Source organism: Elephas maximus, chromosome 15 (genome assembly GCF_024166365.1).
Source record: "Elephas maximus indicus isolate mEleMax1 chromosome 15, mEleMax1 primary haplotype, whole genome shotgun sequence".
Classification (NCBI taxonomy): domain Eukaryota; kingdom Metazoa; phylum Chordata; class Mammalia; order Proboscidea; family Elephantidae; genus Elephas; species Elephas maximus.
This window is the reverse complement of record NC_064833.1, coordinates 15,472,645-15,489,749: the sequence shown is the minus strand read 5'-3', so window position 1 is coordinate 15,489,749 and position 17,105 is coordinate 15,472,645. Positions and strand designations below refer to the sequence as shown.

At 48.9% G+C, this 17,105-nt stretch overlaps 1 long non-coding RNA gene across 19 annotated transcripts in view; it reads left to right on the top strand.

Moving 5' to 3' along the window:
* The window catches only part of LOC126058859 (uncharacterized), a 231,464-nt gene that overhangs the window by 78,381 nt on the left and 135,978 nt on the right, over positions 1-17,105 (top strand). For all 19 annotated transcript variants that reach the window (XR_007513318.1, XR_007513305.1, XR_007513302.1 and 16 more), the window contains exon 2: positions 9,483-9,830. This is a non-coding gene — a long non-coding RNA (uncharacterized LOC126058859). The remainder of the gene's footprint in view (positions 1-9,482; positions 9,831-17,105) is intronic.

Genomic DNA, 17,105 nt, shown 5'->3' with positions numbered 1-17,105 from the left:
GGGATTGGTGATTAATAAATGCGGTTCCCTCCTTATTTTGAGCACCACCTCTACTCCCGAAGGTCGTTTTCCGTTTTCCCAAATTACATACCTCTTAGAGCCCACCTGGCCTGTGGAGCATCCCAGAAGTTCTTAGTGCTCCACTGCGGTTTGGGGACCACGTTTTATCTTAGCCCTTCAGTGTGCTTTCTCTCCTAATGAAGGTTAAGTGCTTTCCTGCAGGAACCACTGTGAGATCGTGAGTCTCCTTCAGTTAATTTCGTAGAGAACATGTGTATCCTGGAACTTCCCTCTCCGTGCCCTGTGTCATGAGCCTCCTAGGGTAGGTCCTGCTGGTCTGTAAACAACTGTCTCCTTGAGTCCCTTGTGGGGTGGCTTGGCTTCATGGCACTTTGCCCCTTTTGTTCACGGGGATGTGATTGATTTTCGGGACTCTGCTGATCTTTCCCTAGAGGGGTTTTGTGGGCAAGGCCAAACAAAGGAAGTTTAAAGAAACCCAAACGTTGAAGGGTTGTCAATTATAGAGGGAAAGCGTTCCGGACTTGTCTCAGCTCCTTTTGGTATGTTAATCACCTTCAAGCTGTGGGGTAAAGGAAAGTGGAGGTGAGTACCGACTAAACAGGGGAGGTTCTCCTTCGTGGAGGGCCTGTTGTGTGTGGGGGCTCCGCTGTGTTGTCTCTGATCTTCCCCTACCTCTGCAAGACAAGCCTAGTTTGCAGACAGAGACATTGACTCAAAGCGTTGAAGTGCAAGGGTTTGCAGCTGTTTAGTGTGTGGCTGAAGGCAGTTCAGCGCTCAGCTGCTAACCCAAAGGTTGGTGGTTCGAACCTACCCACGGCTCTGCAGGAGAAAGACTTGGCAATCTGCTTCTATAAAGATTAAAAACCCATTAAAACTCATTGCCGTTGAGTTGATTCCAACTCCTAGCCACCCTATAGAACAGAATAGAGCTGACCCATAAGGTTTCCAAGGCTGAAATCTTGACAGAAGCCCAGTACACTTCTTTCTCCTGCAGAGCTGCTGGTGGATTTGAACTGGCTACCTTTGAGTTAGTAGCCAAATGCCTAACCACTGTGCAACCAGGGCTCCAATCCGACCCATTAAACCAAAACCAAAAACCACTTGCCGTTGAGTCGATTCCGACTCATAGTGACCTTATAGGACAGAGTAGAACTGCCCCAAAGAGTTTCCGAGGAGTGCCTGGTAGATTCTAACTGCCAACCTTTTGGTTAGCAGCCATAGCACTTAACCACCATACCACCAAGGTTTCCTCCCACCCACTAGGAATCCTTTTTTAGGCCAGTCATATCCCCGTGAATTTTGGGGGCTCAGTCCTAGTGGGTGCATCTATAGGACTGTTTATGAGAAGTGCCCAAGCTCTACCTGGATGCCACACACAGGTGTCTCCAGGGGCATTTGTCTTCTCACTTCCAGGGTGGGAGAAGCCATCAGGCTTCGAAGCAACCCTGAGCCTGGTGGGAATGGTGTTATGGCCTCAGGCCACACCTGAATACAGTTTCCACCATGCCAAGGAGCCAGCATGGAGAAGCATGTCATAGGTGACTTGAGGGCCTTACTGCTGCTGCCGTGGGCCACTCTGATCAGCTTCTGCCATGGATGTGGCAGATGTCCCTGGATTTCTGCGTATTGTCGTTTCCAGCAACAGAGCCCCTATCCTCCCCATATCTTTCCAGAAGGTTCTTAGCCTGCCACCCTGCCCCCAGTCTTTCCCACCACAGCATCTTCCTAAGGGAGAACAGCCTAGTAGTTAAGGAAGAAGGCTCTGGAGGCAGAGAGCCTGGGCTCTGGTCTCAGCTGTGTCCGTTACCATTTGTCTGGGTCTGGGCAGAGTCCTACCCTGCTGTGCTCAGTGCTCTTGCTTGTGAGTTCATACCTCGTAGTATTGTTGGGGATTACATGAATGGATATAGCAAGTGCTCAGGAAATGCAATTATTACCCACTTGGCTGGGCCTCTCTTCTGCTGCCGAGTGCTGACACGCCTACCACATTGAGGAACAGGTCCTCACTCCGCACTCTGCCTCCAGCCCACTGTTCTCGCTTGAGGTTGGTTCTCATTCTGCATCTGCTGGGTGATCTTGGGCAAATTGCTTCCCTTCCCTGGGCCATGCTCCCCTGCAGTTTTGTGAAGGCATTGGACCAGTTTATTTCCGAGGTTTCTCGTGCTCTGACATGCTGGGACCTCTGTCACTCATCAAGCCTAGCCATTCCTCTGCCCCGGTTCCTCCCACCCCTCCATGTGCCCTGAGCATCACCAAACAAATCTGGTGTAGGCATGTGCACTGTCTGCATGTTTCCTTCTCTGGGTTGTTTGGTATAGACAGAAAGTCCTGTAAAGGCAGGGAACACGTCTTTCTCGTTTGAGGTCATTTCCAGCTCTTAGCAAGTGTCTGCTGTAGTGAGTACTCAGTATGTTGTTAGTTGCTGACTTACAGTGACCCCATGTACAAAAGAACAACATGTTGCTTGTCCTGCACCATCTTCATGATTGTTGTTATGCTCAGGTCCATTGTTGCAGCCACTGTGTATTTTGAGTGCCTTCTATCCTAGGGGGCTCATCTTCCAGCACTGTATTGGACAATATTCTGCTGTGATCCATGGAGTTTTCATTGGCTAATTTTTGGAATTGGATTGCCAGACCTTTCTTGCTAGTGTATCTTAGTCTGGAAGCTTCCCTGAAACCTGTCCACCATGGTTGACCCTGTTGGTATTCGAAATACTGATGGGACAACTTCCAGCATCGTAGCAACAAACAAGCCACTGTAGTACGACAAACTGACAGGTGGGTGGTGGACTCAATACATAGCCATAATTAATTGCTCGCCATGCTAGTAAACATTTATTGAACACCTGGTGAATTCCCAGGTGCTTTGCAGGACATAAATCGGCTTCTGGAGTCAGCAGGAAATGTGAATGTCAGTGTTTAAAGAATGGCTCTCTTCAGCGAACCTGTCAGAGCTGTGAGCAGGTGAAGGTGCCTGGCAGGGGAAGGCCTCACGCGACATCAGCTCCTCTTGGTGCAGCCCTACAGTGCCTGGCCCAGTACAGGGACTCATGAAACCCTTCACAGCGTAGTTAGCACGACTGGATTCAGTTGGTGTCTCCCAAGTCCAGCGCATGGGGATGACAACAATCATAGTAGTTCTGTGCTGTTGAGAAGTTCCCCGGGTGGTGCCAACAGTTAACACACTTGGCCTGGCAGTCTTCTGAAGAATCAGCCATTGTAATCCCTGTGGAGCGTTGTTCTACTCTGACACACATGGGTTCGCCATGAGTGGGAATCCACTCGACAGCATTTGGTGACTATAGAGCCTGGGTGCTGAGCTCTCTGCTTGTATTACAAGCTGACTTTGTGCAGGTGCGGGTGCTGCACCCTCTGTATATGTGGTTTCTCATCCACATATAATCCTCAGAATTAAGCAGATGAGAAAACACTTTCAAAAAGAGCTTAAGGGCCACACAGCCAGTGACAGACCTGGACTGGTGTTCACACACGCTGGTGTATTTGGCCTCCAAGCTCCCCCTTGGTCCCCCTCACTCACGCATCCCCTGAATCAGGTATCCAGTGAGCGCAACGGGGAGTTTGTGCTGTAAGAGCTGCGAATTCCAAAGCCGCTGACCCTCATCTCCCAGCGCACTTTAGGGAGGAAGTGAATTAAGCAAAAATAGAGTCTGTCCAGAGGCACACAGCTCCCGCCTTCTCTGGGAGCAGATCTTCGAAGCACCAGGTCTTTGGGGGATGACAGAGAAATCAGAGGAATTGCTGCTTCTCCCTTCCTTTGTGGTATCAGATGTGAAGAAACCTTACCTCACACACCTGAAAGGAAGAGAATGGGAGGCAGGGCCTGTGGCAAGCTGGGATTGTGAGATTTAATGACTGGAGTCTTACCCCACAGAACTGTTACCGTCTCCTGCAGCTAGTGTTGCTGCCCCTTGGCTAGATTTCAGAGGTGTGATAGTCAACATCTGCTGACTCTTGCTGGTACTAAAATTAACAACGTGACTGATCACTTCTGCGAGAGAGAGAAACACACGCACACAGAGTCAGGGAGAAATAGAAGCAAAGAGGGAAGGAAGACAGCCATGCACACACGGACAGATCTTGCCTTGGCTGCCACCACACATAAACTGTGTTCCTCACACAACTGATGCTGGGGCTGCCTCACGCAACCTTCTGAATTCTGTACCTTGTCCTTGGGTTTCCAGTCTGTGACAACTCAGAAGGCCCTGGGTGGTGCAAGCCGTCTACCAACTCCTTAGTGCAGCTGCTAACCAAAAGGCTGAAGGTTTGTTTGAGTCCACTCAGACACGCCTTAGAAGATGGGTCAGGCAATCTACTTCCGAAAAATCTGCCGTTGAAAACTCCGTGGAGTGCAGGTTCTACTCTGACGCACGTGGGGTCGGCCTGACTTGGGGTCAGCGCGATGGTAACTGGTTTGGTGGTTGGTGCCAAGTCAGGATACCTTTGGTTTTCTTGCTGTGGACGCACCCATCTCTCTCTGTCATGTGCAGCTGTCCATTCTGTATTTAGGTGCAGTTGATGGGAAAAGATCCTCTCTTGGTGTTGGGTAGAAATAGAGGCAGCCAGCTTTTTATTTTTCTTCAAAATGTCCTCTTCAGGAAGCTCAGCTGGTGGAAACACCTGGTAGAGAAGGTCAAAAAGGAAGTGACACATTTGGGCCTGACAGCCTTGGAGGCAAAGAGGAGAGGAGCTCAGCTGAGAGAATGGGGTTGGATCTGTGTTTGCTTGTGGGGCGAGTCCATGTCACTGGGCCAGGACATACTTACTCAGTGTTCCCCATCCTGGTTCATTTGCCATGGCCCTCAGCACTTGTGAGGCAGGGTCAGCGTTCAGGCAGCCGGACGTGAGAATCGCACAGGGCAGGGAAGCTGGATGCTGCCCGTTCCCAAGCCTTGAGGGCGTGTTCCAATGTCTTCAGTACTATGGGAGACACCACTTCATAATTTAAGAAAATTTAACTCTTTTTATTGAAGTAATATGCATAAGGAAAGTATACATATTGTAAGTATACATAGAACTTGATTAAAAAAACCAAAAATGCATTGTTGTTGAGTCATTTTAGACTCATGGTAACCCTATGTGTTACAGCGTAGAACTGGTCCATAGGGCTTTTCTGGCTGTAATCTTTATGGATTTATTCCTCAATGAGATAGATTGACACAGCGGTGGCAACAAAGGGCTTAAACATAGCAACAATTGTGAGGATGGCGCAGGCCTGGGTAGGGTTTCATTCTGTTGTACACAGGGTCGCTAGGAGTTGGAACAGACTTGACAGCACCTGAGAACAACAGCAACAATCTTTATGGAAACAGACCGCCAGGCCTTTCTTTGGCAGTGCCATTGGGTAGGTTTGAACTGCCAACCTGTAGGTTAGCAGTCAAGTACAAACTATTTGTACCACCTAAACAAAAAACAAGCCCGTTGCCATCAAGTTGGCTCTGACTCATGGTGACCTTACAGGATAGAGTAGAGCTGCCCCATAGAGTTTCCAGGAAGCACCTGGTGGATTCGAACCGATGACCTTTTCGTTAGCAGCCATAGCTCTTAACCGCTACGCCACCAGGGTTTTCTTGTACCACCTAGGGACGTGTATACAGCCTGGTATGTGTTCACAAACTGGACATTCCTGTGAAACCGGCACCTAGATGAATAGAACATTTACCGTCATTTCTGTAGGCTTCTCATGACCTCTTCTCATCACCAACTGTCCCCCATCCCCAGGATAACCACGTCCTGGCTTCTAACAGCATAGATGAGTTTAGTCTGCGTATGTGCTTACTATAACTAAGTAGCTGAGTGCTATAGCGAGCTAACCAAAAGCTCGGCAGTCCAGATCTGCCAGCTGCTCCTTGGAGACCCCATGGGACAGTTCTGCTCTGCCCTATAGGTTTGCTGTGAGTCAGAATCAATTCGAAGGCAACAGGTTTTTTTTTTTTTAATAACTAAAATGAAAAAAAAAAAAAATTTTTTTTGTGTGTGTGTCTGGCTTCTTGGAAACCCTGGTGGTATAGTGATTAAGTGCTACAGCTGCTAACCAAAAGGTCGGCTGTTCAAATCCACCAGATGCTCCTTGGAAACTCCATGGGGCAGTTCTACTGTGTCCTGTAGGGTCACTATGAGTCAGAGCCGACTTGATGGCAATGGGCTTTTTTTTTTTTTTTAGGTGGTACAAATAGTTTGTACTCGATTACTAATGTACAGGTTGGCAGTTCAAACCTACCCAATGGCACTGCCAAAGAAAAGCCTGGCGGTCTGCTTCCATAAAGATTGTTGCTGTTGTTCTCAGGTGCCGTCAAGTCTGTTCCAACTCATAGTGACCCTGTGTACAACAGAATGAAGCCCTGCCCAGGCCTGTGCCATCCTCACAATTGTTGCTATGTTTAAGCCCTTTGTTGTCACCGCTGTGTCAATCCATCTCATTGAGGAATAAATCCATAAAGATTACAGCCAGAAAAGCCCTATGGACCAGTTCTACAATGGGTTTGATTTGGTTTGGGTCTGGCTTCTTTTACTCAAAATTTGGGAGATGTATTCATATATTGTGTGTGGTTGTTGATCATTGTCATTGCTGTAGATATTCCATGTTTGTGTGATGTAAAAATGCATTCTGGTGTTGACGGTGTTTGAGTAGTTTTCAGTGTTGAGCTTCTATGTTTAGAGCTGCGGTGAACATCCTTGGACATGTCTTTTGGTGAACACGTGTAGACATACCTGTGGGCTTTTACCTAGGAGCAGACTTGCTGGGTCATCGGGTATGCATAGGTATTCCACGTTCGTAGAGTCGGCGGTTCGAAACCCCCCACCCCTGGCATCGCTGTGGAAGAAAGGTCTGGGATCTGCTTCTATAAAGATTACAGCCAAAAAAACCTTATGGGACAGTTTTACTCTGTCACACATGGGCTCACCATGAGTCGGAATTGCCTCCACGGCAATGAGTTTTTGTTTTTCTGGTTTAGATAGTGCAGAACACTTTCCCAAAGTGGTTGTTTTTCTTCAGAAGGTCTGCCCACCAGCTGCGCTTGAGAGCTCCAGTTGTCGCATGTGGAAGCCAGTCCTTGGTATCAACCGTCTTTTTGCTTTTAGCCACTCTGCTGTAGAGAGCGGGTGACCTGCAAGGAGTCACACAGCCAGGAAGCAGCAGAGACACGAAATGCTCCCTGAGAGAGCAGCACCCCATTTGATGATAACAGAAGTCGTGGTATACAGCACCCGCGTCGTGCAGCCTTGGCGACTGAGGGAGTGGTGGCACCCTTGTTACCTGAGGGCCCACACTGCCGCCGCCCTTGGTCAGGGACCACCACTTTGCTGCAGTAATACTCAGCAGACCATGTAATAATTCTTCCTCAGGTGACAGAACTTTAATGGACCCGACCCTGACAAAACAAACTTGGCTTCAAACTTGCCTGCGGGCCTCAGTAAATATTTAACATCTGTATTCCTATTCTCTCTCCTGCTATTAACGGCGCCATAAATCACCACTCCCCTTCCTGCTCTAAGCAGCCCTTCTTGCTGAGCACACTCCAGCCCTGAAATCCCGGGATGGGGCCGCTCCTGGGCCAGCTGCTCCGGGCTGACAGCTCATGTGATGGTGTTAAGAGCTGAGGAATGAAGGGACATGTGACAGTGCTGGTGTAGTTCTGCCTTCGGCTCGCAGAAGGCGTCTTCTGTTTGACGCCTGCAGTAATCGCTAACATTGCCCTCCTAGTCCGTGCCCTTCAGCGTGCCAAGTGCTTTCTGTGGATTATTGTATCTCCGTCCCACAGCAGTTCTGTGAAGGAAGTCGATGTTCTTTACCCCTGTGTTACAGAGAAGGAAACTAAGGGTTAAAAAATTTCTCCACAGTAACTTAGGTAGTCTGACTTCAAACCTTAAGATTTTAACCCCTGTTCTTTACTACTGTCTTAGCGGCAGCTTTTAGACAGAAAGTTTCCATTGACACCCAGCTTTCTCTTGGGCTAAAGGCTGTGTCAGGTGGACTTAAATGGGACAAGGAGAGCTGTTGCAGTTGAAGTAAATAAAATACTGTGTGTTAAGCACCAAGCGCAGTGCTGCTCACATAGAAGAGAGGTGGATAAGGGTGCAGACGTGAAAGACAGACCCTGTAGCTTCAGATTCGCGTTCCGCGTTTACTAATTTGAAGCAAGTAGTTGTCTGTGCTCCTGTTTCCTCATCTGCAAAATAGGTGCCGTAGCTGCAGGGTCCCTGGGAGAGCATATCAGATGGTGGGGGCAGAGCTTTTAGCAGGGTGAGTAGTAGGTACCCAGTGAAGGACCAGAAGAAAAAAAAAAAAACAACAAAAAACCCAAAGCAGCTGCTGTCTAATCAATTCCCTGTGTGTCAGAATAGACCCATGCTCTGTAGGGTTTTCAGTGGCCGATTTTTTTGGATGTAGATCACCAAGCCTTTCTTCTGAGGCACCTCTGGGTGGACTCCAGCCTCCAACCTTTCAGTGAGCAGCTGAGCATGTTAACTGCATCACCCAGGAACTCCAATAAAGGACAGTTATCGTTATAGGTGTGGGCTGGCAAATGGTTGGCCCTCAAGCCCTGTGTGCTGTGGATCTATTTGTTACTCAGTTATCTTTGGAATAATGTAAGCATGCTGGGTTGGAAAGACAAAAGTTATCCCTGGATACCTGGAACAGCGCTTGGTACCCACTGGGTGCTTGGTAGTTGCTGAGTGAATGAACAAAAAAGTAACAGGCCTCACACCCTGCCCTGAAGATGCTCACAGCGCTGCTCACAGTGCTGGACAAGGCTGGAAGGATGCCAGGGTTTTGTGGTTGTCCTTAAAAAGAAAGAAAACAAAGAACCGCTTCCTACCAGCTGACCTAAACCCCCTCGGCTCACTGCCTGGACCGCTCCCTGCTGCGGGGGAGCCCAGGGCTGTGTGCCAGTTCTGGCTTTGCTGTTAACTCCGTAAGCAATCACCCCCCTTTCTGGGCTTTTCTTTTGCCTTTACAACGAAAGAACCACAGTCGCCTCTGCCCACATGGGGTGGTTTGCCAGTACCAGTTGCTGCTGAGTTGTCTGACTCACGGTGACCCCATGTGTGTCAGAGTAGAACTCTGCTCCGCAGGGTTTTTAATGGCTGATTTTTTGGAAGTAGATTGCCAGGCCTTCCTTCTGAGGCACCTCTGGGTGGACTGAAACCTTTTGATTAGCACCTGAGCACATTAGCCATTTGCACCACCCAGGAACTCCCCCACATTAGTTTGGAGGCGCCCTAAACAGATGCATGTTGTCGTCTGAGATGTCCTTGGTGCTTTGTGGACCCCCAGCCTACCTTTGTTTGGTGCCAGCATTATAGAAAATGATTTTTAGCGAGTTCCTCTTTCAGTCTTTAGAGAATACCAGCCCTCGGGGCTGGGGTCATACAGAAGGAAGAGTTACTACTGCTCTGAGTACATGATTGTGACAAGCTTTTTTTTCCTTCTACCAGGCCTGGAGCTGATCTTTTGACCAGAAGGGAATTAAAAAGATGCCTGCCAGTTGTATGGAGCCTTGTTCACGGATTTTCTGAGCCTGATGGATTTACAGTGATATTTGGTTGCCCGGGGAATAATGCTGGTGGAAGCATGCTGTGGAATTCTGCACACTCGCACATTTCTGGATGCTAAAAATGGTTTGAAGACAGGCCCTTGGTCAGTTCCACGTGGATTCCTGCAGCCTGGATACCTGCAGGGGACAGAACCAAGCTTCCTAGCAAGGCGGAGATCTCTGTCCTGGTCTTGGGCAGGGATGTTTGGTTGAGTCTCTGCCAGCTTCCTCTGGGGGCACCCTGTGAAACGTAAGTCCTCGTCTGTCTCCTCCTCGTTCGTGAGTCTCACGCATCTTCTGTCAAGCTCTTTTCTGGGCTTTAGGTATGACTCTCTTGGCTGGGTAGTAGGGGCTCACAGTGCCTGGGGCAGCTGTCAAAGGGAGCTAGCATTTAATGAGTGCGCGCTGCATGTCTGGCGTGGTGCTGGGAGCTTGGCGGAGGCAGATGGAAATGGAAAGATGGCTTCTGGGAGCTGCCACTGTTCTCTGTGCTGACTTGTGGATAATACCTGTCCAGTTTATGGATTTTCTGGTTCAGGTGTCTATCTCCGTCTGCTAAACTGTGACCTCCTTGAAGGCAGGGGCCTCTTCTGCGTGGCTCTGTGTCTCCCAGGTACACTATAGCACCCAGCACACAAACATAGTCTCCCGTGCTGAAGGACGAGTGAACTAAGATTTGGCAGCCCCTGCCTTGGAGATTAACTGGGGGAAAATACGTAGGGGATGATTTCTTGGCATCATGCTTAGAGCTATAAACAACTCAAGACCCTATGGTTAGGGCTGCCAGAGTTGAGTGTTAACAGAGTATCTGTGGACCAGACAGACCTGGGTTTGAATCTCTTACACATACCCACCATGTGACTCTGGGAAGTTGCTGCTGCGCTCCTTTCCCTTCTCTATTCAATCCACTCCCAGTTGCTGTTGAATCGATTCTGGCTCGTGGTGACCCCATGTGTGTTAGAGTAGAACTGTGCTGCCTCGGGTTTTAGTGGCTAATTTTTTGGAAGTAGATTTCCAGGCCTCTCTTTCAAGGTGCCTCTAGGTGGACTTGAACTTCCAGCCTTTCGATTAGCAGCCGAATACATTAACTATTTGCACCACCCAGGGACTCCGCCTATTAAACAGAGTGAGGTATTATCACACTTCACAGGATTGGTGTTGAATCACAAAGTATACACTAATTTGTGCCTGGCACACCGCAGGAGCTCAGTAAATGCTAGGGGTAATGCTGGTTAGGGGAAGGCTTCTGGGCAGAGCCAGGTGGGCAGCATGGACTTCGACCTCCGGGCATGGCTGGTTAGTGTGGACAGTTGAGTACAGGTCATGGTTCAGGGGAAGGCTGAGTGGCAGGTCAGCGGCAGGCAGGAGTAGGAACCAGGCACGAGCTGAGGGACGGAGCTTGCGCTTGGCAGCACAGGCTGCTGAGAGCTGGAGCTGAGGGCAGAGGGGCGGGTCTCCCGGGCCCTGACCTGGCAGCTTGTGAGGTTGGAAGCTCCGCTCCCTCCGGACAGATGTTCTCCTTGGCTCTGGGCTGCCCCGAAGGAGAGTGGCAGTTCCCATGACAGGTGCCATGGGCACACAGGTCACTTGGGGCCACCTGGCGTTGAGCTCCGAGACTATGTTGGGGCAGGGCCTGGTTTTGATTTTGGTTGGGCTCCCAGGCCTGCTCTCGTGCCTGACAGCACTTTCTCAAGAGGTTTTCCCTGCCCTCCTGATATAAACCATGTCCGTGGTTATCGCATGCTGTTCTCCACAACGCTGAGCTGTTTTATTGTTTTATATTAATTGTGCAGATTATTTGATTTTGCATCTTTCTCCCACACTAGAAAGCCATCTCTCTGTGAGGTCAGAAAATATGCCTGTCTTGCTAACAGTCTAAATATACAGTAGCACCTTATTTGTTCCATCTTGGTAGCCAGGTAAGAATGTGGCCCGGGGTGTTCTGGCTTTCTTTAAACGGACGGACAAAAGGAATACAGCCTCTTTTTTGAGCATCTCTGTAACTTACCCTGGCAAGTCCACCAGGTGGACAATGGTGTCCCCATTTTACAGTTGGGAAGCTTGAGGCTCCAAGGGGTCAAGGAACTTGCCCAAAGACATTTATCAGGAGAAGGCTGAACAGGAAGCCAAGAACCACTTGTTGCACAGAACCATGTGCCACTTCAGCAGGAGGAGCGTGACGCGTCCTTCAGGGTTTTCATCAGAGTGTGTTTGTGGGGCCCTCAGAGCTGAGTGCACTCCTGGTGCTCCAGGAGATACGCTGTTCGTTGTTGTCGAGTCGGTTCTGATTCATGGCGATGCACGTACAGCATAATGAAACGTTGCCCGGTCATGCACCATCTTCACAATTGTTGGTATACTCGAGTCCGTTGCTTGGACCACTGTGTATTTTGAGTGCCTTTCAACCTAGGGGACTCATTGCCCAGCACTGTGTCATATAGTGTTCTGTTGTGATCCGTAGAGCTTTCACTGGCTAATTTTCAGAAACAGATTGCCAGTCTTTTGTTCCTAGTCTGTCTTGGATTGTCTGCTCCGTTGAAACTTGTTCACCATGGGTGACCTAGCATGTAAGCCACCATAGTATGACACACTAGCAGATGGGTGGTGGTCAGGAGAGACAGACACACCATAATGGACTCAGCTTCTGAATTGAGGAGGCAGGCTTCACACTGGGCACCAGAGATGGTGGTGGGATGGGATCTCGGTCCAGCCCTCGAGGCTTCGGGTCTGGGGGAGCCTGCCCTTGGGTAAGCAGGATTTGCAGTACATCGCGATAGGTGCTGTGCTTGCCAGACAGAGGTGCCCTGGGGCTGAGCAGGGGCAGGGAGAGGGTCATTTCAGGGAGGGGGCTGTATGATCTGGAGAGCCCTTTGCAGGCTGGGAGCTTGGGCTGGGCTCACTGCGGTGAGGAACGCAGGGTCTCAGCTAGACATGAGCAGGGCAGACCGAGGCATGGGGCTCTCCTTCCACTTCTGCCTTTGCAGGCCTCTGGCTCATCTTCTTGCCATCCCCCGCCCCCATTGTGGCAGCTGCGCCCTCACTTATCACATGGCCCACAGCGCTGTTTGTTCTGGTTTTATCGGTTACTCCCTAGAACAACCCATTGTGGTGGTCCATGGTGGTCTTGATTATCTCAGCTGCTCACGGGAGGGCGAGGGCTGGCTCAGGCACCAGAAGATGCACAGTGGTCGTAGCGAGAACTGTGACTCCAACTTCCCCGCCTTTGTGGCCTCCTGGGCTCCTGCCTGATGTCTGTGGGGTTGCACCCTGGGGACACGGATGCCCTCATGACCACTGTTGTTAAGCCAGGCTCTGTGCAGGGCACGCGGAAATCTTACTCCATTCAAACCTCGGACCAGACCTGTGGTGTAAGCTGTTATCTCTCTTACCTTCGAAGTGGCTGGGGCACAGAGAGGCAAAGCAGGTGTCACGGGGCTCACAGCCAGGGTTTGCTCCGTACCCCAGAGCCATTAGGCCTTAATGCCAGGGGCTGAGATGCTCTTCTGCTCCTGTCTTGGCCCCCAGCAGCTGTGTGACCTTGGGGAGCTCACTGCCCCTCTCTGGGCCTCAGTATCCTCAGGGACAGGGAAACCCTCTGATTTATCTTCTAATCTGGGCCCCCCCCCTTTTTTTTTTAACTATTTTATTGTATTCTTGGTGAAAGTGTATACAGCAGAACAGGTTCTCGTTCAGCAGTTTCTACACATGACGTTCAGTGACATTGGCTACATTCTTCACATTCTGTCAACATTCTCATTACTTCCGTTCTAGTTGTTTCACTCCCGTTAACTTTGTCTCGCTGCCCCTCAACCTTCTCATCTGCGCTTTAGAGTAACTCTTGTCCATTTGGTCTCGTACAGATAATTTTTTAGAGAGTGCAGTACTCAAGGGTGACATTCTTTTGGCACTAAAGGTGACTTCATGGAGCCCTGGTGGTGCAGTGGTGAAGAGCTCAGCTGCTAACCAAAAGGTTTACAGTTTGAATCCACTAGCTGCTCCTTGGAAACCCTGTGGGGCAGTTCTGCTCTGTCCTGTAGGGTGGCCATGAGTCGGAATTGACTCGGCAGCAACGGGTTTTTTTTGTTGTTGTTGGTCCTCAGGGGATAGTTTGACTTTAAGATTTAAAGAGTATCTCAGGGCAACAGTCTGAGGGATACCTCCAGAATGTGAAGTTCTGTTCCATATTTTTCTCCCTTTCTATCAGGATCCATTTGTTGTGTCCCTGATCAGAAAGCTTGAAGCGGGGGCATTTTTGAGAAATGAAAGGGGGACCGGAATCCTCACCCAGGGACTGTCCTGGGCAAACTGGGCCCGGCAGTCACTGGTGCTGCTGCTGCTTCGCGTCGGCGTCCGAGCGAGCCCACTCCTCCAGACTCCCCTTCGGGTGTTCGTGGGCAGCTCACATTTCTGCCCATAGCACACAAATGTACCCTGATCTGATCACACAAGTCGGCCCTTGGCCACTTGAAGGACCCATTTCTCTTCGAGCCCTGTTATTTTGGCTGCTGTGGAGAGCAGGCCTGGCCTGGTTTTTTTTACAGATGATGATTGACAGCACTAGCTAGTCCTAGGGGGCTGGGGGACACAGCTTGGCCCCCCTCCCCCCCAGACACCTCAGCCAGCATTCCCTGAGATCTTGGCTCCGCGCCCCGGGCCCTGTTCCCCAATAGGGGTGCCTGGACCCCTTGGGGGTCTGCACAGGGTCACCATGAAAACAGGGCTGAGACTCATTCTCTAGGCCCAGCCTGGAAGACCAGGTCTTCTGGATGCACAGCTGTTGTTAGTTACCATAAAGTGGATTCTGACTCATGGTGACTGCATGTGTGACTGCTCTATAGGGTGGCCTTGTTTAGTATCTGGTACTTTAGGAACCTAGAGTGGGCTCCTTTAACCTTCTGCCCAGGTGAGGTGGGCGTGGTCCTCCTTTTACACATGAAGAGACTGAGGTTCAGAGAGGCCCAGAAAGCTGCCTGGGTCTCCAGGAAAGGATTGGAGAAGCTGGTGCCAGCCTTCAAGGCCCTTTCCCTTTCTGCTCTGCCAGTGTCCCCTGAAGTGTGCCGATGATGATAGGCAAGACGACTTTGGGTTATAAATGGACACACTTGTTAAAATTTGTTTTATGTTTATTTTAATTTGAGTTAGAAGAAGTCCACAGTGGGCACACGGGACCTGGAATTTGCAGATATTATTGTTAGGTTGTAGGTCAAGTAGATATTTAAGTTAGAAAAGTCAACTTTGTGAAAACATTAAGGTGAAGAGTGGATATAAGTGAGTCATGAAAAGGGCTCAAATTTGGGGTGCAGGTCCTCATTTGGTGTCAGAGTTACCTAGTGCTGCTATAACAGAAATAACATAAGTGGGTAGCTTTAACAAACAAATTTATTTTCTCACAGTTTAGGAGGCTGTTATTGTTAGGTGCCGTTGAGTCTGTTCGGACTCACAGTGACTGTATGTCCAACAGAAAGAAACACTGCCCGGTCCTGTGCCATCCTCACAATCGTTGTTAGGCCTAGCCCATTATTGCAGCCACTGTGCCAATCCATCTTGTGAGGGTCTCCGTCTTTCACTTACCCTCAAATTCAGGGCACAAGCTCTAGTGGAAGGCTTTTTCTCTTTGTCAGCTCTGGGAGAAGACGGTCCTTGTCTCTTTTCAGCTTCTGTTTCTGGGTTCCTTGGTGGTCTTCATGTGACATGGCATCTATCTTCCCCCATCTGTGCTTCTTTGCTTCTATGCCCAATCTGCCCCTTTTATATCTCAAAAATGAATGATTTTAAGACACACCCTGTACCGATATGGCCTCTTTCCAAAAACCAAACCCAAACCCACTGCTATCAGTTGATTCTGACTCAAAGTGACCCTGTAGGACAGAGCAGAACTGCCCCATGGAGTCCAACTCTGTAAATCTTTACGGAAGGAGATTGCCATACCTTTCTCCCACGGAGCCACTGGTTTCAAACCACCAACCTTTCAGTTAGCAGCAGAGCGCTTTAACCACTGCAGCACCAGGGCTCTATGGCTTCATTAACATGACAAATAAAACACTATTCCCTAATGGAATTACATCCACAGGTATAGGGGTTAAGATGTACAGTGCATACTCTGGGTGGGGGGACACAATTCCTGTCTGTAACACTTGGATTTGCGGTGCTCTTGCTTGTAGCTCTGATCACATCCCTGGGGATGGAGCATCTCTGAGCCCACGGCCAGGGTAGCTCTGTGTCCTGGCTTCATGTCATTTCTGCTGTTTAGTCCACTGTGATCCTTCCTAAACCCAGACAATATAGATGAACTGACTGCCCAGCTTGGTGTGAAGCAGATTGAAAACAAAAAGAATCCCGGAATGACAGTGCCATTATACTCCTTCAGTTCTCCTTGCATTGTCTGTGGCTACTGATCTGGGCCCTGCTAACTTCATTGTTTATCGAGCACCCCAAGCTTTCTAGTCAACCCCTGTATTAACTCTCTAAAGGCTGAACTACGAGCTAGTAAATGTTTCCACTGTGCAGTCAACTGAGGGCTCATTCCTTCAGTTGTTCCCTCATTTCTCCTCAGTAGATCAGGGGCAGTATTACCCACCTCCCAGGTTTATTGTGAGAATTAAATAAGAACACACTGAAGGGCTTAATTCTGTGCTTGGCATATAATATGTATTTAGGGAATGTTAGCTATTTTAAGGGAAAATGTTAAAATGGAGTTAGGAGATTGAAACATATAAAAACCATAGAGAAACAAACAAACAAAAAAAACGTTGAGGATGAACAAGATACTAAAATTTAACGTTAAACATAGTGTTCAGCTTTTTAGTTAGCATAACACACTGGGTAGGCTAACTATGTTTGTGTCTACATCAGGGATCGGCATACTTCTTCTGTAGTCAGTATTTTTGGCTTTCCAGCCATATGGTCTCTGTCACAGCTACTGCTCACCTCTGCCTTTGTAGCTGGAAAGCAGCGATAGACAATCTGTAAATGATTGGGCATGGCTATGTTCCAATAAAACTTTATTTATAAAAACAGGCCATTGATTTATTGGCTGTAGTTTGCTCTTGATCTAAATGACGGGAAGTTGTTCGTCTTTGAGAGGGAGAAACAGCTTCTGAATCATAAACACTGAAAAAAAAAAATATGTTACCAGATGTAGTGTTTATATGAGGCTTGCTGACCGCCTGTGGACAGTGTCTTCATTGGGAATTTTACTGAACATACAGAAGAAGGCCTTCACAACGCTAGTTCTCTTTATTGACTTTAATATTTTATTGTGTTTAAGGTAGAAGTTTACCCAGCAACTTGGGTTCCCACTGAACAATTTCTATACAAATTATTCATTGATATTGGTTACACTTTTCACAATGTGTCATCATTTTCATTCATTCCGTTCTGGTTGTACCATTTCTAATACTCTAGTTTCCCTGCCCCCTTACCTTCTCATCGCTGCTTTAGAGTCATTTTTGACCATTTGGTCTCTTGTAGATGATGTTTACTCACAGGTCATATTCTTTATGAGTCAATTTGTCTTTTAGCTAAA